Below are 24,749 nucleotides of genomic sequence, written 5' to 3'. Positions count from 1 at the left end.
GGTGTCCATAAGTATGTGGGTTTATTTCTGGGTCTTCTATTCGATTCTGAGCCACCAATCTATTTCTATGCCATTACCATGCAGTTTTTATTACTGTTGCTCTATAGTACAACTTGAGATCAGGGATGGAGATAACCCCAGAATATCTTTTATGGTAGAGGATTGTTTTAGCAATTCTGGGTTTCTTGTTATTCCATATGCAGTTGAGAATTTTTCTTTCAAGGTCTGTAAATAATTGTGTTGGTAATTTGATAGAAATTGCATTGAACCTGTAGATTGCTTTTGGTAAGATGGCCATTTTTACCATGTTAATCCTGCCAAGCCATGAGCATGGGGTATCTTCACATCTTCTGATATCTTCTAATTCTTTCTTCAGAGACTTGAAGTTTTTTCATACAAGTCTTTGACTTGCTTGGTTAGAGTTACACCAAGGTACTTCATGTCCTTTGTGGCTATTGTGAAGGGTGTTGTTTCCCTAATTTCTTTCTCAGCCCATTTGCCTTTTGTATATAGGAGGGCTACTGATTTTTTTTTTTTTTTAGTTAATTTTGTATCCAGCCACTTTGCTGTATCATCTGTAGGAGTTTCCTGGTAGAATTTTTGGGATCACTTATGTATACAATCACATCATCTAAAAATAGTGATACTTTGACTTCTTCTTTTCCGATTTGAATGCCCTTGATCTCCTTTAATTGTCTGGAAAAGGATCTTCACCAACCCTATATCTGACAGAGGGCTAATATCCAGAATATATAAAAAAAATTTTGAGAGATTAAAAAGCAATAAATCAAGTAATCTAACAAAAAATGGGGAGCAGAGCTAAACAGAGAATCCTTAATACAGGAATATCGAATGGCAGAGAAACACTTAAAGAAATGCTCAACATCCCTAGTCATTAGAGAAATGCAAATCAAAAAGATCCTAAAAGTTTACCTTATACCCATTAGAATGGCTAAGATGAATTACTCAAGTGACAACACATGCTGGAGAGGATATGGAGAAAGGGGAACCTTCATCCATTGCTGGTAGGAATGTAAACTTCTACAACCACTTTGGAAATCAATCTGAAGCTTTCTCACACTATTAGGAATAGTGCTACCTCAAGATCCAGCTATACCACTCCTAGGCATATATCCAAAAGATGCTCAAGTATACAACAAGGGCTTTTTCTCAGCCATGATCATAGCAGCTTTATTTGTAATAGCCAGAATCTGGGAACAACCCAGATGTCCCTCAATTGAGGAATGGATACAGAAATTGTGGTACATTTACACAATGGAAAATTACTCAACAATTAAAAACAGGAAATCATGAAATTTGCAGGCAAATGGTGGGAACTAGAAAAGATCATCCTGAGTGAGGTTATCTCAGAAGCAGAAAGACACACATAGTATATACTCACTTATAAGTGGATATTAGACATATAATATAAGATAAACATGGTACTATCTGTACACCTAAACAAGCTAAGCAAGAAGGAGGCAAATGGGATGGACATCGGAAGAGGGAGAAAATAGGAAACATGACAGGAGCCTACCACAGAGAGTCTCCGTAAGACTCTACTCAGCAGGGTATTAAAGCAAATGCTGAGACTCATAGCCAAACTTTGGGCGGAGTATAGGGAGTCTTATGAAAGAAGGAAGAGATAGAAAGACCTGGGGAGCAACAGAACCAAGAAATCTGGGCCCAGAGGGTCTTTCTGAGACTGATACTCCAACCAAGGACCATTCATGGAAATAACCTAGAACCCCTGCACATGTAGCCCATGGCACCTCAGTCTCTAAGAAGACACCCTAGTGAGAGGAACAAGGACTGTCTCTGACATGAACTCAGTGGCTGGTTCTTTGATCACTTCCCCTGAGGGGGGTGGGCAGCCTTACCAGGTCACAGAGGAAGATAATGCAGCCAGTCCTGGTGAGACCTGATAGGCTAGGGTCAGATGGAAAGGGGAGGGGAGAACCTCCCCTATCAGTGGACTTGGGGAGGGGCATAGGAGAAGAGGAGGGAGGGAGGGCAGGAGTGGGAGGGAACAAGGGAGGGGCTAAAGCTGGGATACAAAGTGAATAAATTATTATAAATAAAAAATAATTTTAAAAAAAGAAAGACAAGACTTAGGACGTGATCCAGATTCTGAATGTAAGTATGACTGACTCACAATAATCATGATGTACAGCTTCTATAAATAAATGTCCAAGTCTTATTTTATAAAGAGGATTTATTAAAAAAAAAAAACATAAAATTTCAGGAAATTAGCAATCATCACTCTGGAGGCATAGATGAGTCCCAGCCTCAACACATGACTGACAGCTGACATCAACCTTCCCAGCATCTAACGTGGAGAGGTAAATGCCAGGTTGAAGAATGCATGAACTCTGAGGAGCAGAGAAAGCCTCAAGTGACTGTATAACAAGCAGATGAAGCCGAGTGAATATGTGTTGTTTGACATGAACATAGCCATATCCAGGACCAAAGGCTCAGACCAATGGGAATTGGCAAAACATTTCCCCCAAGGCAAGTTCAGAATGGCAAAGCTTTCCTTTGGCCCAAGTACAAGTGTTTGCAAAGGGTTAACTAGAGTACTCAAAAATAGCAAGGGCAGCTTTCTCCTCTGGGATGTTTATGGCTTGAAACTGCTCATCTGCAGAAACCTACTACCAAGACTAGCTAACAATAAGCACAGAGGGGTTTCAGGCTGTGCCATAGTTTGCATGGCACCGTCCTAACACCCAGCCCACTTATCTCCAGCCTTTCTGTGTGTCTGTCTGTCCTTTCTTTATTCCTTCTCTATCCTAGTCAGTTTCCAAAGACCAAGCCATGCTGGAAAGTGTAATGGATGGCTAACAAATCAAAACGTTATAGTGATCAACTAACGAAGTAACCAAGAAGGAATTCTCAGGACTAGGTATCTTCTTTCGAGATTAATACTTAGAAATTTGAAGTCTGGGGGAAGCTTTTTGTTGCTTACTTGGTTGGTTTTCTGTTAATGGTGTTGCTACTGTTTTTAAAAAAGTACCATGATGAAGTCTGGGCTGACTTCAAACTCAGTAATTAGCTCAGGCTTGCCTTGAATTCCTAATGATCCCCCTGCCCCAGGCTCCAGAGTGCTGGGGTTACAAATGTGTGCACCTTGCTTGGCTCAACAGTGAAATTTGAAGACAGGGTACCCACAAGGACAGTCATTCTGTGTCAAGGTAGAGTCAGAAGTTGTTGTGTAACCCTTTATAAAAAGCCCCAGTTGACGTTGTTGTTGTTGAAGACAGTTTGGCCACACACGCACTCATTGGATTGTTCTATAACTTCATTTCCAAGTCTAAAGAGACGGTTAATAATCATTAGTGCCCAAAATGCCAGGCCCGAGGTTGTATTTACATTAGGTGTCTGCTGACATTGTTCTGGTAGAATTAAATTCTTCAAACAAGATGCCAGCATTTGAGGGCATAGCGTGTGTTCAGCTTTTCCTCTTCATTTTTTTCTGTTTGGCATGTCTTACTATGTATTGTGTGTACTATAGGTGTGTAGCATACAAGTATGTATATTCACAACCCAGGAGCGGTCAGGACAGAACATGGCATTGCTTCCTCAGTTGCTCCTTAGTCTTGTAGCCTTAAAGCAGGGTCCCCTGCTGAACTGGTAGTTGGCTGAGCTAGGCTGGCTGACCAGCAATTGGGATCTGCCTATCCCCACCCCTCAATGTGGGGGTAACAGACACAAGCAGCCTTGACTGGCTTTTTATGAGGCTACTGGGGATTTGAACTCAGGTCCTCTTGTTGGCTGAGCTCTTACCTACTGAGCCATCTCTAAAGCCCCCACTTTACTGTTTTCTAATCTTCATGGCTTCCACAGTGTGTGAATCCAGGTTGAATTTCCCACTCAGTTTGCCAATCACCCATGATTTTCTCTTCTAATGAACTGTGCTCTCCTTGAAGGAGATTTCATCTTGTCCATGTTTAATGCCAATGTCTGCTTTCTATTAACCCTCCACTAAATATTAGTCCACTTAGGGTGAAGAGCTATCTGATGTACACTTATTGAATTAAATTAATTAGATTGGATCAGAATTTAATTTGATGTCATGGTAAGCAACATCCTAAGAGAGCTATCAAATGGGCAAGGCTTTGGACTATTACGAAATCTAATGTACACAAGATGGATTCAAATGTCAGCTGCCTCTCTCTTATAAGTTCTTGAACTTCAACAGGACATAATCTCTATGAGCCTCAGTTTCCCTTTCATAAGAAGTAGATTACATAATACAGTTGGTAGTCATAAATCTATATAAAGTACTTAACATAATACCTGCCACATATGAAGCTCTGTAAGTCTTTGCCATATATATATATTATTGCCCCTCGTTCTATAGAGAAAAATGATTTGTGGTCACTGACAGGATCAACTTGCAGTCTGATTTAAGTCATAATGAAGCATATTCCTGTCAGTCATAATATTTTCACAAAACCAGACTGTACATTGGCTTTCGATTGTCACAGCATCCCATCAAGATACAAACTGTGACTCATCACACTAAATCAGGATCAAGCATCATGTGGCTACTGAATATTGGTCTCTGCCTTGTCCCAACTTGTCTTGATGACTTGGTATGTCAGAGAAGAAATATGCTATTCTTTATAAAAAAAATTTTATTATAATTTATTACAATTTATTCAATTTGTATCCTGACTGTGGCCCCTCCCTCTTCTCCTCCCAATCCCACCCTCCCTTCTTCTTCTTCTCCTATGCCCCTCCCCTAGTCCACTAATAGGGAATGTCCTCCTCCCCTTCTATTTGACCCTAGTCTATCAGGTCTCATCAGTACAGGTTGCATTGTCTTCCTCTGTGGACTGGCAAGGCTGCACCCACCAGGGAGAGGCAGTAAGAGAGCCAGCCACTGAATTCATGCTAAAGAAAATTCCTGCTTCCCTTACTAGGGATCCCACATGGAGACTGAGTCTATGGGCTATAAGCATTGTCCTTGGTTGGGGTAATAGTCTCTGCAGGGCCCCCAGGGCTCAGTATTGTTGGTTCTGTTGGTCTCTTTTTGGAGCTCCTATCCCCTCCAGGGCTTTCTATCTCCCCTTCTTTCATAAGACTCCCTGCACTCTAAGCAAAGTTTGGCTATGAGTCTCAGCCTCTGCTTTGATACCTCGATTAGTAGAGTCTTTCAGAGGTCACCTGTGGTAGGATCCTGTCCTGTTTCCTGTCTTCTCCTGCTTCTCTTTCTTTACATTATCTCATCGGATCTTCATGCCAGACCATGGAGTTGCCAAATTTCAACTTTTGATCCATGGGATCAAAAGGCTCAAGTGTAAGAAGCAGCATATTAGCTCTGTAGTCATTTAGCATGCAAAGCATTGCCACTTGTCAAGAGTGGCCTCGTACAGGCTCAGTGACCTCTCATCTCACTCCTTTCGCCAGGATTTCTCTCTTGAGTTGTGCTGCCTAGGAAAAACAGATGCATGCTGGCATTAACTTTCGCTTGTTAAGGTAAACTTTTTCACTAGGGAAAAAAAGTAAATACTTTTCAATTGAGACTCAGTAAGCTTGAGGCTGCTTTAATCAACAGAATATGAGGACGGACATTGGTTCTTCCATGGCTCTCATGAATGGCTTGCCTCCACCACCTCCCCATCCGTTTGCAGCACTCTCTAAATTGTTATGAACTGAACTATCAGGAGAAAGCCTTAGCAATGAGACACCAAGTCAAGTCTCTGGTCAACAGTTACAGCTGAAGCCCAACCTCAGTCATCCCAGCCCAGGGGTCACTCATGTGAGTGCAGGATACTTCATGAGATTCTGAACCTCAGCCACTAAAGTAATCACTATTTGATGGTCCAGCTCAGCGTCAGCATTGTAGAGCTGAAAAGGGGGCCGTACTATGATCTGTTGATTGATTGCCTTGGCCCCAGAATCGCAGGTCTAATAAAATACTGATTGCTGAATGAGTTAAGGATAACATGATATGCGCCCACTGGAATTGAAACATGTAGCGTGAACCAGGTGGAAAGTCACTGAATTTAAAACTCACATGGGAAGAGACTGAAATCTTAACAGTGGGAGCCAGGGCTGTCCCTGACTCTTTGGCCCACTTGTGGGAACATTTTCCTCCTACTGGGTTGCCTTTCCCAGCCTTCATGTGATGGTATGTGGATGGTCTTAGTGTAGCTTGTAGCTTGTTATGCTTTACTTTGTTGATGTCCCTGGGAGGCCTGCTCTTCTCTGAAGGGAGGAGGGGACCGGTGGATCTGGGGGAGAAAAGAGTCATGGGACCAGAAGAGGCTGGAAGAATAGGAGGGAGGGGAAACTGTGCTCTGATGTAGTATCACACTCACACACACACTCACACACACACTCATCTCTTTCCTTTCCTTAAACTTAAGTGTATGAGAAATGGCTCCCAATAACACTTGACTGCGAAAAGGCTTGAAAACAAAGCATGTTGCCTGCTCCGTCTCTGTGCCTACACTGTCCTCATCCAGAGGACTGCAACATCTCATCTCAACCTATGAAGTCTTTAACAAGCCACACCAGAAAGAGAATTTTTTTCTTCGTAAATACTGGCTAAAACTTCAGCTATACCCAGTGGTCAAGAATTGAGATGTGAGGCCCTGATATGATCCCAGACACTCTTGGATCCAGCATATAACTCAGCAGCTTGATACCTTATAAACAGGGTTGTTTGAAGCTTAGAAGCTAGCATATGGAACAGATGCCTGGACTGAACTTTTTAACCTGCGTGATTCTAACCAAAAGAGTAAGTGTTACCAGTCAATCAAGAAATACCCAAAGAAACAGTTTTCTCACGAAAGTTTGGCAGAGGATACCCTAGAGAACAAAATGACTTAGGCACAGACCTTTGCTAAGAGAATGTCATTTTATCATAACCTCTTAAACATCCATGAAGTCGCTGGGGGAGGAATAAGAAGGTGAGTTCCCAAGGCTCAGAGCAGAACAGTGTAACCCTGCAGAACGTCACGTGCGTGGCTCACAGGGCAGGGAGATCTGGAAGCTTCCGGGGCGAGGCAAAAATTTCTACGTATTGGTCACCTGTGCTGGGTCCCGTGGATTCCTTCCCAAAGCCCTGGGTGTTCTGTGTTTCCTCTTTAAAGTTCTCCTACTGTGGCTTTCATGAGGATGTCCCCAATAGTCCTCACAGCCAAAGCATTCATCAGAACCGGAGATGGAAGCAGCCGTCTCTTTTAGTACCAGCAAATGTCACTTTCTTCCTAATTCTCTACTTCTGTGATTTTTGTCTGTTCTCTCAAGCTACGCTCAGCACCCCCAAAATATAGACTCCGGTAATTTCTGTGATTAACTGTATGTTAGATACAGCTGTGTACAGGAAGAAATGTTTTTAAATCTAAGAGGAAAAAAAAAATCTCTCCTACTTGGTAAGAAAGAAAAAAAAGGACCATCATTTTAGAAGAATCTTTTTTGTGGGGGGGGTGTCAATAAAATCAAGTGTTTATTGGGGGCCTGTTATAGGCTAAATATTAGTTCTGGTACTCAGAGAACATCAGAGAATAAAACAAGGAGCCCGGCCCTAGTGGAATGTTCAGTTTATGCTTTATTGCCACATTACCTATGTACTACTTATGACCTTAGGCAAGTCACTGAGCCTCTGGCCAGTGGGAGAACAAGCAGGCAGTTTCAGTGGACACTGAGCCTGGCATGCTGCAGATAATGAACAAAAAACAGGCCCAAACCCTCCATGCAGACGGCTCAAGATTGATTTTTACTTACCAAGTACAGTGTGGAAAGGGAAGAGGAGGCTGAGCCACACTTGCTGCTGGCTCCATGATTTTCTACTGCTGTCGTTTGGTAGTGACCCCAGCGGCCAGTGGTCTTCTCTGTGGCTGGCTTTACAGTCTCCTTTGCTTTCTCTTTGGCCTTTATTGCTGTCTCAACAAGTGTTTTGGAAGAGGTCTCATCAAATAGTTTGGCCAAGATGCTCTCAAAGCCCTTCATTGTCTTGATCGCTTTGCTTCTGAGGCAGACAAGACCAAATTCCTGGACCCCTCTGGAGATGTCAAACAAGCGAGAGGAGACCCAGGCTTGCCAAGGGATTTCAGCCCAGCAGCTGTTGTCAGAATTCACACAGTAAACACATTGTTCCTCCACAACCACCAGCAGGGTGTGGTTGCTGTTCAGGGAGAAGGCGGTCATGGTCTGAGTCTATGGGTCCTCAACAGAGTCTTCCAGGATGTGGTCCAAGTGAGCAATATTGACAGTCACTCTGTCCAACATGGCATCGCCGGTCATGTTGGTCTTGGTCAGGACAGAGCTTTCTGGTCAGGGGTCACCTCCAGGTACACTATGTCTTCACTGAAGACATGTTTTCTGTTGCCAGGAGGTAGCAAAGGGTTGGGTCTAAGAACTTCAGAGTTCGCTCTGTTCCAGGAAATGCTTCACCATCATGTAGGGCAGGCAGGCCCAGCACCCCACAGCGTCACGGCACAGAGTCTGGTGGGATGCAGATGACCAGGCTCACAGCTTAGTCACCAATGTGCCTACATCACTTCTGCCAACATGAGGGACTGGATTACATAACACTATTTAAACTATGACATACAGAAGGATAAGAAAAATTATAGACTTAAAAACATCTGACAGAAACATACGTTTGTAATTCATATTATCAAAATTATATGATCCTCACATTTGCTAGTGCTTCTCTCCCTCCGCCTGTCTGACCTGATACACCTTCACAGTACAAATAACGGGACAAAATGTCTAAGACCTAGCTATATCTACACTTCTTATTCATGGCATGCCTCTAAAAAACTAAATGCCATCAATAAAAAGCAGGCCCTCTTCATTTGTGGCTATAAGATAAATGATTCATTCAAATGGAAATGGAAAAATAATAAACACTTTTCAGTGAAAGGAAACAGTCCCTGGAAAAGGTCCTCATAATGACCCATAGTTCTTCAGAGGTGTTATTTGACATTGATATTCAGAGGTGTTGATATTTGACATTGATAATTCTGTGATAAAAGAAAGCTCGCCCATTGGAGACCTACAGAAATTCTGTGAGTTTTATACATTTTTTCCATGTTGCCAGCAAAGAAATAAGTAGGCCCAAGGACACCTTACTAGTGACAACCAGAATAGAACAGAGGGCATTATCAGAGTGTGCATGCCAGGCTGACAGCTGACAGTTGGACATTTGAAGCATCCTTCCTCGAGTCACTTGACTTCACTGAATCCTGAAAACAAGCCTGTGAGCCAGCACATTTGTTCTATTTTATAAATAATCACCAGCTCCTCGAAGCTGAACAAATTATCACAAGGAAAAGCACAACACACACAAACACACACACACACAACTTCACATCACAGCTTCACAGTAAATAATTTGCCATTCTGGGAGAAAGACATTACTTGGAAACATTTCTAAGAAAAAAAAAAAGATAAGGTTTTGCTTTCTTAAGAAAAAGAAAGTGAAATTATATATATAAAATTGGGTAGCAAAGCGAACATTTGTTCAGAACAAGGAAAAAACTCAGCATAAGTTACAAACCCACGAAGGCAAGAAAAATAGATAAAACATAACAATACAAAAATAAGAAAATTAAAAAAATATTTTAGGGCTGGGTAAACACTCCTGCTACCAGACCTGAAGATGCAAGTTTGATCCCTGGGATCTACATGAAGCGTGGACAGAATGGACTCTATGGGAATGCATGTAGTGGTTAAGGGGCAGCCTGCAAGAAAGCACGCACACACAAAATAAAAACATACGCAAAGCAGAAGGTTCAAGGTGATTGTATCAAGTAGCTGGTGACACCTCTGTTATTTCCTCTATACTTTCAATTGCATAGTCCTTTATTGTCTCTTCAAATGATGATTGTTTTTATACTATAGAACATACCATAAAGGTGTAGTTTTATATCAACTCTATACAAGGCTGGCCGTTTAGCAAGAAAGAAGCTTAGTCAGGAACATAGCCATAATAATTGCCTACAAAAAGCCAATAGAACATTTTCTTGATAAATTATTGATGTAGGAAGGTCCAACCCATTATGGGTGGTCGTAGGTACTATAAGAAAGGGGGCGGAAAAGAGCTACGAGGAGCTAGACAGGAAGTAGCACCCCTTCACGGCCTCCACTTCAGTTCCTACTTTGCCTTGAATTTCTTCCCTCATTGTGTCTGTTCTTCCCATAACAGACATGATCTGAGAGTTGTATGCTGAAATAAAACTTTCCTCCCAAAGTTGCTTTTGGAAATGGTGTTTAGTCACAGCAATAAAAACCCTGACTAAGACGATGAATGACTAAATCTGACTTAGCTGTTTCTTTACCATACAGAACTGAAAAGACTAAAACATTCACCCTCACACACAGATCTCGTTACTGTCTGTAAAACTAGTAAATATTTATCTCCTTCACTGTAGAGTGAACTGATTCTTATATATGAGCCATTACTGAGTGTTCCCAATATGAAATGCATAGACTTTGACTAAGAACCAATAGGATCCACATTCTCTACTTGAAGTTGTACATATCCAGTGGTTGAGATATTTTTTTCTCAAACAAAAAAAGAAACAATCAAACAAAAAAGAAAAAAGAAAAAACCAGATCGCTGTATTTCACTTTAAAACAATCAACTAACAATGGAGCAAAGATTTAAATTTAAGACCTAAAACTCATAAACTGCTGAAAGAAAATGGAAGAAGCACTTTAGGAGACTGGTTCAGGACAGAGGTTTTTGTTTTTGTTTTTGTTTTCATAATTCCCCAAAAGCATAGGAAATAAAAACAAAAAAATAGACAATGGGGATTATCAGCAAACTAAAAAGTTTCTTCCCAGCAAAGGAAACATTCAAAAACATAAAATTTCAACCTATAAGATAGTAATAACTATTTGGAATTATTCATATGAAAAGTACTAATATCCAGAATAAATACAAAACCTCAACAATTTTAACAGCTAAAACAAAAAGAATAAAAGAAAATATGATTTTAAAACAGGCTATTGATATCAATAACCATTTCCCAAGAGAATTTATACAAATGGCCACAATACGCATGGGAAAATGTTTAACTATTTCCGTGGAGGAAATAGTGCTTAAAACCACAGTGAAATACCATTTTGAGTTACTACCAAGACAGCAAACGACCCCTTCCCTACATTCTAGTGAGGATCGGAAGCTGTGAAGAAGGGGAACCCTCATATACTTCTGCTAGCAAAATAATCCACACAGCCACTGTGGATAAAGAACTGAGAGCAGAGCTACCTGTAATCCAGGAGAAATACCACGACCATTTATTCAAAAGAAATAGCGTGTTGGCGAGGTATCTATACTCCATGTCCACTGAAGCATTATTACCAATCATACTATGTCAGAGTAGGTTTCCATCAACAGATAAACTGGTAAAGAAAATATAGACTATTTGGCTATTTGCTCTACAGTGGAACGTGATGCCTTCATGAAAAAGAATGACGTTTTTCATCTTGTAGCAACATAGACGGTTTTTAGGATGTCGTGTTAAGTAAAATGAGTCAAGTCGGGGCAGAGAAAGGCAGTTCCCATATGCTATATATGGAGAAAGTAACAGGGATGATATAAGTACAGAATAACAGCTACTGAAGTACAAGAAAGATGAAGAGGAAACTATCAATGGGCACAAAGATACTGCTGAATAGGAGGAGTGACAGCTATTGCCTTATAACGGAAGAAGATGATTATAGTTGAAACAATTCATTACAGATTTTAAAATAGGCAGCAGAGAGGATTTTGAATGTTCTTCACACAAATAAATGACAAATGTTCGAGGTTTTGGACATGCCAACTACCTGGTCTCATTGTGAGTTGTGTATGTGTATGGGAGAGTCATAGTATACCCTACAAATATCTATGAGTATGGAGCATTTACATTTTAATGTATTTTTTTAATTACTAGAATCTCAAAACCTTTCATTACTTCTTTTGACAAACTTGAGTAGTCAATACCATATCAAAATCCCAATTATCTAAGGATCTTGTCAAGCACCACTTCTGAGCTAATGAACCTTATGTTGGGCTTTAAAGGAGCGAGAGGAACTGCTGGGAGTTTTCAGATAATTTAAGATCCAAAGGCACTTCATCTAGATCAATTAAAGCCCAGTGTCAGCTAGCTTCATTTGCATATTTCTATTAGTTCTCCACCTCACGAAAGGCTGCTTTCAGTTACAGCACATGGCCTCATTTATCAGTCACACGTGACGTGGACCGTAAACCAGCATTGCTTACCTGTAGTTCAGCACACACAGAAATCCACAGAGGCGAGGTGCTGCCCAAGAGGTTTGGGTGAACATGACAGCAGGGGCAAGAGGCCTGAATCCCAGACAGCAGTGTGAGGAAAGCTTTCTGAGAGCTGGAGGATTTAAAAAGGCAAACACTGCTCACTTCCATACTTTTTGCATAATTGCAGGGTCTCTGTGTGGATAAAAGGAGACATGGAGAGTGCTGAATCCTCAGCAGACCAGCCTCCACTACTCAGCCACTTCAGAATCCACTGTTGACTTCTGGGAATACTCAGGAGAATGGAGTGCCATGATGGTTATTTAGAAGCACAGTGTGCCAGGTAGGCCGACCGCCAGGGCATGCCTGCATTTTCTCCTACACTCTTTCTTTGTCCTGCAGTTGATTCTAAGCTCACTGCTAAGGAGTTGGCCAGAGTTTGAGTTTGCTGTGCCTACACCCCATGCAAGCCACCATTCCCTCATCTACAGAGGCTTCAGATGGACACTAGACAGTGCCTCGCCTCCAAGGGCAACCTCAGTGACCTCGGTGGACTACACAGAAGAGGAGTGTGTCCAGTGGAGTCCAAGAAACGCCTCCACCAACCTCAGCTGCGAAGGAGTCATGGTCCAGAGAGACAGTGTCAATTGCTAAGTCAGTTACTACATGCCTTCTTTCAGATTGTGTTTGCGGTCATTTTGCTCCTAGGAAATATGGTTCGTGTGCAGAGGTGAAAACACAGACAAAAACTCTGTGTTTGGGTGGAGGAAAAAGACTTGAGTTTGAGAAAACACAGAATCCAGCAGAGATATTTCTTTCCCTTCCCCCTTCCTTCTCTGCTTCCTTCCCTTTCTTTCTCCCTCTTCTCTTTATTCCCTGTCCTTCCCTTTTCTTTAGCCCTCTCTCACAATTCTCCCTTGTTCCTCTTTCCTTCCTTCCTATTTAATTTTGATTGAGTAGAATGAGAATTCAAGATTTAAAAAAATAAAGTTTGGTTTTAAAATAATAATGTCCTATTTGGCTTTACTAAGTTTATGGCCTATAAAACTCATTACATAATAAAGATACTGCTGTCTCTTAGGTAATTAGTAAAGAAAGTGATTGCTCTTAGAAGCCCACACAGGTTTGTGAACAGTAAGTTCTATCAAACTACTAGTGCTTTTTTTAAGAGAAAAAAAAAAAAAGCTGGGAAATTTTGAAGAAAAGAAAAACATGAGAAATGGGGAAAACATAAACACCTAACTTTAAAAAAAAAAACATTTTTCATAACAGTTCAGAGGCAGAGTGATACAGCAGAAGAAGGACTTCAAATTCTAATCATTCAAGTGTAGAGATGAGGCTGAAGGGTTAAATGACATCCTCAAAGACAAACTGTCAAGCAGACTCAACTGAACTTGAAATCGGGGCTTTTGTCTCCCCAGCTGTTCTCCTGTTGTAATGCTGTGGGAAACCAAGGGACAGAGGGTCATGATGACACCACTAGCTTTAAACAGCACTAACGCTAAATCACGGGCATGAGAGGAGCCCCAGCTAGCTCTACCCTCTAAGCTTGGGGAAGCTCCCACCGCCTTTCCTCATCTAGGGATGCAAAAGGAGCGCTGGCTGGCATACCTTTTAATTCCGTTTTATTTACGTTTCCTGTTTCTCTTTCTCCCTCCTCCACTCCAATTCCTTCCAACACCCCAACACCAGAAAGGAAAGAAAGGTTAATGGGAGACAGGGCAGAGTTTTTCTTAGCTGCTTCCTGCTAGGTCATTGGGTTTTTTTTTTTTTTTTTTTCGGGCAAGTCCAATTTTTGTTTCAGGATATCTCCAACTTATCCAACTGCATCAACAGCAACTAGGAACAATGGGGAAGCACCAGCATCCTTCTTCTTCCTTGGAGCCCCCTTCTCTCTCTCTCTGAGTCCCAGCATTTAATGCCTCTTCAGAGTCCTCAGATTTAAACAATCTGCGGCTGGCAAAGAGCTCCTCTCCAAGCACGCACAAGGCAAATAGTTTGCTGCTGTGGACAATCTGAATCAGCCCCTTCAAAGAGACAGAGAGAGAGACTGGGTTTACCTTGGGCATTTGAAACCCCAAAGCCCACCCCCAAAACATACTTTCTCCAACAATGGCCACACTCCCTCCAACAATGGCACACCTAATCCTTCCCAAACAGTTCTAACTGGGAACCAAACATTCATATACATGAATGAGAATGGGGGCCATTCTCATTCAGATCACCACAGGAACCCTGGAGGCAACGTTGTGCAGTGTGTAACTACGGGAAAGTCTCTCTGCCTGTTCACCATGACAGCTAAATGGGCATGTGAATGCTTCCTGTGTTTTGTTTCATTCTTCTGTAAGTTGTAACACTGCTGTGGGCACAGTAGGGCAGACCGGAAATTTCTTTTTCTCCAAATTTGGCCAAAACTGCAAATAAATTTATTTTCTGCGTGTGTGTGTGTGTGTGTGTGTGTGTGTGTGTGTGTCTGATTGTTCTCTGAAGTGTGTGTGTGTGTGTGTGTGTGTGTGTGTGTGTGTGTGTGTGTGTGATTGTTCTCTGAAGTGTCTGAGAAGTGTTTGAACCCAGATCAAGGCCTTAGGGCTAGAGACTCTGGTAGCATATCAAACCTGTGGCTAACAACAAGCAATCACCTGGCCAATGAAATGACAAGATTTAATTATTTTTAAGTATTAAATGAACAATACTCTAACAAGAGTTTAATATTTGGGTTGAATGGGAAATGTGTGTCATATTAAATGGGAAATCTTTGAATTCTTTGTTTAATGTTGCTATCTGAAAATTATCAGGTGGAGTATCAAGAGCTCTTAGCCCTTTAATATGGCAAAAGATGCTGCCTGGAATAAAAACCGTCCTTTTTCTTATAAGTGCATAGAACTGACTTCATAAACACTTCTAGGAAATGCTGAAACAAATTAACTCATGCAGACAAGATGAATGAATTTTAAATATCGTAAAAATGCATTCCTTAGCAAATCCAAAAGATGTTTCTATACTTAAACCCACATAATCTTATCTGTTCCTTCAGAAATATAAGTAAAATTTATTATCTTTTAGTGGGATTTTCCCACTAATGTATACTATTATTTCATATACAATAAAAAAAACTGGGCCTGGACTAAATCACACAATTTTTTTATGAAATGCATCTAATCTAAATGGTATGAACAGTTGTCCCTTGGGTACAAAAAGCAAACAACCATCTTTAGTTTGTTTTAGCCTAGCTCTCCACCCAAAAATGCATGATACTTTAAAATACATTTTAAAAGAATTTTTATCCAAACCTGGTTCAGTCAGTGAAGTGCTTACCACTAAACATAATACCTGAGTTCAGAGCCACCCCCCAGCACCCAAATAAATATATGCATATAAAACCATATCTGTATGCACAGATATATACATATGAAACCATAGCTCTAGTGGGCTTGGAAGGGAGACAGACAGACAGATCCCTGAAGCTCAATGGCCAGACAGACTAACCAGGCTCCAGGTTCAATAAAAGACCTTGTCTTGAAAAATAAAGTGGAAAGTGACCGCGGAAAATACCCCACACCAACATCAGTCCTCCATGTACAAATTCTTATACACATACACACGCAAATACATACACAAATATACTACACACACACACACGTGCACACCCTAAAAAGAAAAAAACATATATACATTCCATAGAATAAAGAAATCCAAGTTAATGTTTAAATATACTCACGCCATCTTTTGTTAATTCAGAGGAATATCAGAATAAATGCATATGCAAGTTGTAATGCCCTCTCTAAGAACAGAACGGTATGTTGCTATAGTGTTCATAGGTAGGCAGTTGAGGGAGAGTATAGTTTTTAACACAGACAAATGTCTGAAAACTATTCTCTCATCAATGCTCAGCACAGCAGGAGCAGCAGACCTGACCTTTCAACTCTTCAGTAGCTTCTCCAACAACTGCAGCAGCAGGCTTTGATCTTTCCTTGGGGATGAGAACTCTTCCTTCTGTGGCCGGGGTCACTGCTGACAGACCTCTGTGTTGAAGGGCAGAGACGCCCATTATGCAACGTGTGAATTTTCCCTGTGTGTGCTACAGAGTGTAAGAAGCGGGTGGATTCAAAATAAATACAGTAGTCTTTTCCCTTTTCTTCAGGGACACAGCCCAGCTACTCCAGTGCATGCCTGAAATCCTAGTTAGTACCAAGCTCTGCTCCCATTGTTTCAAATACTCATATGTGAGAGAAAGTTTAATCTATATCTAGGTACAATAAGAGAAAAACAGTAACTGAGAATAAGACACGACCCTAACAATATACTATAACAAGAGTAATGTGATATGGGCTCACTCATTCTCTTCCCCTCAATATCTTATTGCACATTCACTTTTTCACTTACAGAACCCACTTCCTGGCTTCCCTTCAACATGACTGCCATCGTTATCTGAATTGCCAACACCGCTGTACTTATACTTCAGGCCATTAGTTAAAATAATGGTTGCCCAAACGCAAACACTGTGAGAGCTAGCCTTACAGTTACTATGACAACCAAGATGGCTAGGAAGAAGTATCTGTCAGGAGATGTATACATTGTGGATAATCTGGGTAGAGGGATGATTAAGGTTCCAGGCAGTCTGTTTCCAGGACCAACTTTATTGTACCACTCACACTAGCAATGCCATTTAAAACGGATAAATTATTTACTTCTGAAATTTTCCATCTATCATTTTTAGAGCATGGTTAACTGGGGGCACCTGAAATCCTAGAAAACATCACATATATTTACAGCACTGGAGTTGTTCTTGCTGCTGTGTAGTAGTCATTGCTTTCAGAGAAGAGACCAAAGAAAGATCCTCCATAAAAATTCTGGGGGAAAAAGTGATTCCCACTGAAAAGGAACAGAAGAATCTACTTGTATAGTGGGCCTAAGGATACAGGTTAATAGGGGAAAACTTAACCCCTGGGAATGTTAAGAGTACAGTGAGAGAAACCGAAGTGACTAGTAGCTTGATAAAGCTTTACTGTCAAGAAAGAACATCACAGATTCGATGCCATTCAAGGTAAATCGGTTTTGTGCCCTCTCTTCTACAGAAGGCCTTGGGAATTGAGGTTCCTTTGCCGAGGCTACCTAGAGCCAGACTGTCTGGGTAGCTCAGGCCAATGGCTGTGCTTTGAGTAGCGGCCACTGTCCATGGGTGTGGACTGAAGTGGGCGCCAGTCAGCACAGGATTCTATCCAGAGGACCTCAGTGAGTCCTGGGCAGCCAGCCATTCGCCAGCCCACAGTGGTGGGAGGTTGCCACACGGCACACTCAGACATTTCCCCAGTTGTCTTCTTACATGTTCTTTGGATCCAAAGCTAATGACATCCCCTTTCTCCAGAGTATTCAAACCCCAAGGTTGACGCACAGCTGACATGGTGGTAAATACACTGAGAGAAGAACACTGGAACTTTCGTTCAAAAGAAGAGAGATCTTCTCCAGAGGCACTCGGAAAAAAATGCAAGAGGGGCCACCACAGTTAACTCCAGACTTGCGAAGCAAGTAGTAAGAATTACTTGGTCTCAGCTGTGACCCAGTCAGCCCTAAACCTACAGGTGACCTCTGCTAAGCTAGGAGGCAATGAAGGGAAATGACCAGAAAGCACATTAATCCAGCTCTCTGTTAGAAACAAGAAGAGAAAGATAATCAAGAGAGCGGACATGGGGTAAGATTATCAATCCTCATTCAGAAAGACAGATGGGATGTGCATTGAACGTATGACAGGAGTCTACTGAGTGCATTTGAAAGACTCTAACTAGCAGTGTTTTCAAAGCAAAGACTCATGACCAAACCTTTGGCAGAGTACAGGGAATCATATGAAAGAAGGGGAGTTAGTCTGATGGGGAAAGGATAGGAGCTCCACAAGGACCAAATATATCTGGGCACAGGGTCTTTTCTGAGACTGACATTCAACCAAGGACCATGTATGGATATAACCTAGAACCTCTGCTCAGATGTAGCCTGTGGTAGCTCAGTAACCAATTGGTTTCCCATAGTGAGGGGAACAAGGACTATTTCTAACAGGAACTCAATGACTGGCTCTTTGGCCTCCCCACCCCCCAAGGGAGGAGCAGTCCTGTTAGGCCACAGAGGAGAGCTTTGCAGTCAGTCCTGAAGATACCTGATAAAACAGGATCAGATGAATGGGGAGGAGGTCCCCACTATCAGTGGACTTGGAAAGGGGCACGGTGGAGAGGAGGGAGGGAGGGAGGGACTGGGAGGGAATGAGGGATCGGGACATGGCTGGGATACAGAGTTAATAAAATGTAACTGATAAGAAAAAAATAAAATTCAAAAAAAAAAAAAAAAAGAAACAAGAAGAGAGAGTGTAAAGAATTGCCAGTATGAATTTGGGTACTCTGTTTGAATGTCCAAAATACCTTTCTACCATTAAATGCTTGAGGAAGCATGTTGGAGAAATCACCGTCTGACAATAATAATATCACTTAATGATTATTAAAACCATAAACATATTGTGCACTTATTTCTCTCTCAAAAAAAAAATATTGTTCATCTGCCACCAAACACAATAGTCGATAATCCTAAATTAAAAACAAAACAAAACAGTCTTCCAGTCTGTGCCAGAGGGAAAAGGAGTAAATGAAAACCTCATTTCTTTATATTTTGTATTTACTTATTCATCTATTTTTTTTTCTGTTATTTTTGTCACCCTCTTAAAGAACCAGCTATGCTTTGGTAATTTTCTATGCAATAGGAACGCAGTGACATGCAAAACATGTCTCTGATCTCTAGAGACGGGCCGTTAAAGCAGAGGAAGTGATAAGCATATAGTATCCGACAGGGAGCTGAAGACTGTTATAGGTGTGGCGGGCCAGGACATCCGGAGTTTAAAGAGGCTATAAAAGGAGGTGGTACATGAGTTGTCCTGCAAGAGGAAGGAGGAATTGGCAGCAAGAGCAGCCCCGGGTGTCAGGCATGCCACTCACACATCATGATACAGCTAACCTTGAGAATGAGAGAAGGAGGCCCCATTTCTGGGGGTAGGAGGGTGCTTCATCGCTCAGGCCTGCTGGGTTCACCATGGCATAGACAGGCTTTGAGTTGTTCCTCGCCGTGGCTGCCCTGGTGCTGATCACAGCACAGCAGTTTTCAGTTCAGGCACCAGCTTCCAGTGCCACAGAGTGAGGCGTTTTGTGAGCTTTTGTGAATAACGGCTGTGACCATGAATGTTAAGTCAGCCCTCGATGACTTGTTCTGCATAACTGTATGCGAGGCCCTGGGTGTGATCCTTGGTACCAAGAAAAATAAGAGATCAGTCAGTTAGAGCGAATGACTGGCGCCTGCTTCTTCGGTTGTAAGGGTGAAATGTGCACTGGCTCAACTGATGTTTCTTTTTAATAATCTCGACACAAAACTCCTGAGCTCAGTTTAACCCCAAACCAGATAGGCGTTGCCCGTCTTGGTTTTGGTCTCTGTGTGGAGCACGTGCTGTGTTGATCTCAGTCTCCTCATGGTACGGCTGGCTGCTTCGATTGCCTGCTCTTCTTTCCACCCTCACTCCGCTCCCCGCTGGCTCCTTTGGCCGAATTCCACCTCCTTCCCATCAACAGTCAAACCCTCTTCTTCCCAGCATGCCTGTCGCCAGTGCTGGGAAGTGTATGCATGCTCTCTCTCTCTCTCTCTGTATCTCTGAGGCTTGGGAAACGGAATGATGGGAAATAAACCTTGTTATCTCTGCTGTTCAAACACACATCGCACGCTGGGGCCCCTTACCTTGCTGGTGGACTGGGTGTTTACAACAGTGAACTTTGTCCTGACTTCATTCTTCATCCCCCAGTCCTCTGAAGGGAAGTGAGAGACTTGGAGTGAAGCCAGGGTAACTGCTGGTCATGTTCGCTGGGTACTGGGAGGGATGGAGGGGTGACGGTTGGATCTCAGGCAGCTGCCTTACTGCAGGCTGAGGCGGATAATCACAAACTGGAAGTGAAGAGGAAATGTTGTAAGGATTCACTGGAGCGCATCTCCAGGAACACAGAAAAACTGAGGCAATTAGGAAACTCAGGCTGACAAGCAGCTATCAGGATGGCAACTTTTCTTTTTCGAGTCCAAAAATTCAGACTAAGGCTTTGGACTAACTGGGAAATGGTCACATACACCAAAGTGCCTATTGGATAGCTGGGATCAGCAGTAATTAAGCACATCTCCTGTGTGCCCAGTTTAGCAAGGACTATTAGGCCATTGAGGATATTTTTGGCTACATGTATCAATGTGTCTTTGACAATGTGTGTTGTATGTATCTGCCTTAATCCCCTATCTGTATTGCAGGAAAGGCATGAGCAAAGCCATTCAGCTATTCTTCATTCTTTTTTTTTTTTAAGATTTATTTAGTTATCATGTATACAGTATTCTGCCTGCATGTACACCTGCACGACAGAAGAGAGACCCAGATCTCATTATAGATGGTTGCGACCCACCATGTGGTTGCTGGGAAATTGAACTCATGACCTTTAGAAGAGCAGCCAGTGCTCTTAACATCTGAGCCATCTCTCCAGCCCTATTCTTCATTCTGATTAAAAAGACTTCAGTAAGCATAAGAGACATCAGTAAGCATGTCTGTTGGGTCAAAGAGCAGAGGACGCATAGGTTAACAGTTAGTGATCCCTTATGGAGTGACAAAAAAAAAAAAAAAATCCAGGCTTAGATTCAATCATGTGAGAACTCGTTTCCTGATCTATAAAACAGAGAGGAAGTACCTCGCACATTCTTTCACAATTACATGCAATAAAAGCCTTCTCGTAATAGAAGGCCTAAATGCAACTCATCCCTGCTCTGCCTTTGATGTCCCAGGGAAAACAGATGCAGCAGGAGGCCTAAGCTTTGCCTTCCACTTGGCACCCGGGTCTTGTTCTCTGGCTGAAGACCTGCCTGATGTTGTAGTTCAGCTTACAGTTCTAGTAAATCATCAGATAATGACTTTATTATCGACCTTCTTCTGAAGAGGAGACACAGTTGTACATATTTGGGTGCGCATTTTTATCATACACAATAAACTTTACATCATATTTCTCAGCTTGCATCAGAAAGAGAGGAGCATGCGCAGACAAGGCTCTTCCTCAGTGGCAGCAGCCTTGCACTAGAACACTTTAGTTCTTGTCTTTCATCAAGATTTTTTTTTAATACAGAAGGGATTTTTCAGGAAGTTCTGTGCCTTAAATGTAAAGCTTGAAAGCCATTCTTCTATATTGTTGTCCACCTAATGTTTGAGCAAAAGCAATAATGTCTTTGTATGCTGGTTCAATTAACAGGGCTAGCTTTCAGGTTTAGTCAGTGGAGAATTAGAAACTGACCCATAGTGGAAGAACAGGGACCTGTCCATGCCAGAACCAGCATTTACAGTACATGGAATAGGAAACATTTTGAAGATGCTGTGCTGGGCATTCCCAGGACAACCGCACATTCAATGGCCCCCTTGGAAAACTCACAAGGCTCATTGTCTAATATCATCTAATATCTGCTTATCATCAGACCTATGAATGATTACAGCCCAAAGATGTACAGAAAAATCAATACAGGGCAAAGTCTAGAGGACCAAGCAGCAGGCTGCCCGTAGTCTCCGCCCAGTGGAGCCACACAGGACGTTCTCAGTTTTCCCAGCAATGATTTATGTCAGAGAACACAAAATGCTGTCTATCGGAAAAGCTCGCTGAGACTAGAGGGCCAGGATTATTTTCTTAAAGAACAGTCACACGGTATTGTCTCCCTAGAACGTATCCACCTACTAGGGCCTCCAGAAGGAAATAAGGCGTTTAGAGTGGACCAAATATTTCATACAAAATGCCTATGAGCCACTCTTGCCAGTTAGGATGGCTTAAATCTTCTCAAAACCTGAGTGTCCAGAATCCAGCCATGGGTTGTCTTTGTACACAAGCCAACAGGGCATGAATAAGTTTTAATCATCTGTTTTATAAATTTCATTTGCAATAATCTAAGTAACTATGGCCACTCTTCCAAGAGAAAAGGCTCAAGACAAAGATTCTAACCACACTGGAAGCATCGAAATGGTGATAGCTGATGCCATTGATGCCATCGAGTGTGAACTTCCTAAGTTACAATAGTAAGAAGTCTCTTTTAAAAAAAACAATAATACAGGAAGTTCACGGCCATTGGATAAACGGAGTATAATCATGACGCTGGAATTGTAGAAAGCCTGAGGTGTGACTTCACTGCTCCAAGAACACACAGCTGGCGATGGGCCCGGCAGGGAGTATGGTAGGATGTGAATAAGGTTTGTCAATCCTAAATTCATACAGGGGCTTGGCCATTAAGGTGACAGGTGACAGACAGGGAGGCTGTGCCTTTAAGAAGTGATCGGGCCCCTGAGGGGATTAACGCTGGCCATAGACCAATCTAACTGATTTTTGCACATTCCACCTTCTATGCCAGTGCTCATAGAGTTCTTAGTGGATTTCAGTCCCTCATCTGCGAATTGACTGATCAGGGAATCAATGCAGAACGTCGCTAAAGGTGAGCGGAGGGACAGAGTAGGAGCTCTGCAGTACAGGAGTTGTAGTGAGTGTGAGGCTGGCCTCACAGGTAAGTGCACACTTGCTCCTTGAGCTTCTGTTTAGCAACCAGGCCACGTGTTAGGGTGTGAAGAGGGGCTGCCTAAATTCTTCCCTCTACTCCTTGATCCCCTCTCAGAAGTTCCCATGCCCTTCAGGACAAAGATAGGAGAATGGTGCAGCAAGCAAATACTTTTCTGTAAGACGTTAAGCTTGGTGGGAAGGGGTGCTAGACACGTTGCTCTTGCTGAATCTCTAAGAGTGGTTTCCAGCACCCAGCGACAGCTCACATGCCTCTGTATGGCAGTTCCAGGAACATAACGATCGCTTCCGGATGCTGTGAAGCCACACACTCACATGTGAACATGTGTTCATACAGATGTACATTTACATATAATTAACTGAAAACCAATCATTTAGAGGGAGACTCATGATGGAAAACAAGAACTTGACAGGAGCAGCATTCCTGGCCTTGGGGTGGATTGTACGCTCCACACAAGTTTCTCTGTCAACAAAAGGGGTGATTACTAGAGCAAGTCCAAGTGTAAGTGTGAGAGAAATCAAAGTCCAGAACAGAGGAAATAACAAATTGCTCTTTTCCCCTCAGCCCTCATGCATTACATCCTCCTGCTTGAAATGACAGTGTAATACCAACAGGAGAGGGTTCTGAGAAGTCTACACATTGGCAAAATCCTTTCTCAAAAACAAAACAAAACAACAACAAAAACAAAGAGGTACACACTTCAGATAAAAGACCCCTTGTGGTGAAATTTAAAGCCCTAGAGAAAATTGTCATGGAAGCTTGCGGTATCAACCTTCTGGGGGCAGACACTACTGTTATGCTCCCGGTGACTCTCCCACACAGGTCCTCATGTGTGGCTCCCTCGAGACCTCACCTCTTTCAAAGGAGGCTAAAGATCATTCTTCAAGACCACATGCCACAGGGCACAGGGGGAGTGGAAGAAAGTGTGCTTTTCTCTGAATGGTGGAAGTTACTAAAACTTTCCTCTGTGCTCTGAGTAGGACCCATTCTCTGGTCAGACCACGCTCCCAACGTGCTTGACATTTAACTGTTCCGCCAGTCCCTGACCATCTTCACCACTTACGGGACTGAGAAGACAAGCCTGGACTCTCCCATTCGCAGACATTATCAGCTTTTCCTCCATTCCACATCCAGGAAGCAGACAGTGCCTCATCTTTAAAGATCAGTGTTGGGTGCTTCCGATACTTGGGCTGATTGGTGATAAATTGTAAAGACCACTGTTTTTTTCTGGTTATCAGCCTACCAAACTTACCCTCTTCTTTTGGGTCCATATGATTTCCAGTTCAGCATTCCTCCTTTTTAAAAATATTTTTTTAATTGGATCAGAGGATGCAGCTGAGTGAGGTGCCCATGGAGGCCAGAAAGGGACACTAGATCCCATTGGGCTGGAGTTGCAGGCATTGTGAGCCACGTAATGTGGGCACTGAGAACGGAACTCCGGGCCTCTGCAAGAGCAGTGTATGCTCATAAATACTGAGCCATCTCTTTAGACCCTGAGTGTGCCTGCTTTCATGACGTAGAAGTGTTCTTTTTTTAATTAATTTATGTATTTATTTACTTTATATCCTTCTCATTCTTGAGTAAGACGTGGTCGATGTGAGAACTCTGGGTAGCTACATCTGCTTCTCAGGGACAGTCCTGTCCTCTTCATTGCCATCTGCTATTCTGCTATCTCAGCTCCATCCTCTTAGCTACATTCTGCTGTACAGTATTCTCTGGACACACCTGAGAACACACACACACCCTTCTTGAACAGTTCTTTATCCAGCACCACCAAAGACATCCTTCTTGTTGATCAGATTCTGGTCAAGAGCAGCAGTTACCCCTCTTTTCCCTCCCTGTCTGTACTCTGGTATGAGCAGCAAACTAGATTAAGATCTTTGTTCTTTGAGTCTTCTTCTTCTTCTTCTTCTTCTTCTTCTTCTTCTTCTTCTTCTTC

The 24,749-nt window shown here is 42.3% G+C and overlaps 1 pseudogene; it reads right to left on the bottom strand.

The window, feature by feature from the left end:
* Nucleotides 1–5,760: 5,760 nt before the first annotated feature.
* LOC129667090 (PRELI domain-containing protein 1, mitochondrial-like) overlaps nt 5,761–24,749 on the bottom strand; it is an 85,897-nt pseudogene continuing 66,908 nt past the window's right edge.

The sequence above is a fragment of the Psammomys obesus genome, unplaced genomic scaffold (assembly GCF_907164565.1).
Source record: "Psammomys obesus unplaced genomic scaffold, mPsaObe1.curated_primary_1811, whole genome shotgun sequence".
NCBI lineage: Eukaryota > Metazoa > Chordata > Mammalia > Rodentia > Muridae > Psammomys > Psammomys obesus.
The sequence above is the reverse complement of the archived record's forward strand: the minus strand, read 5'-3'. Positions and strand labels throughout refer to the sequence as shown.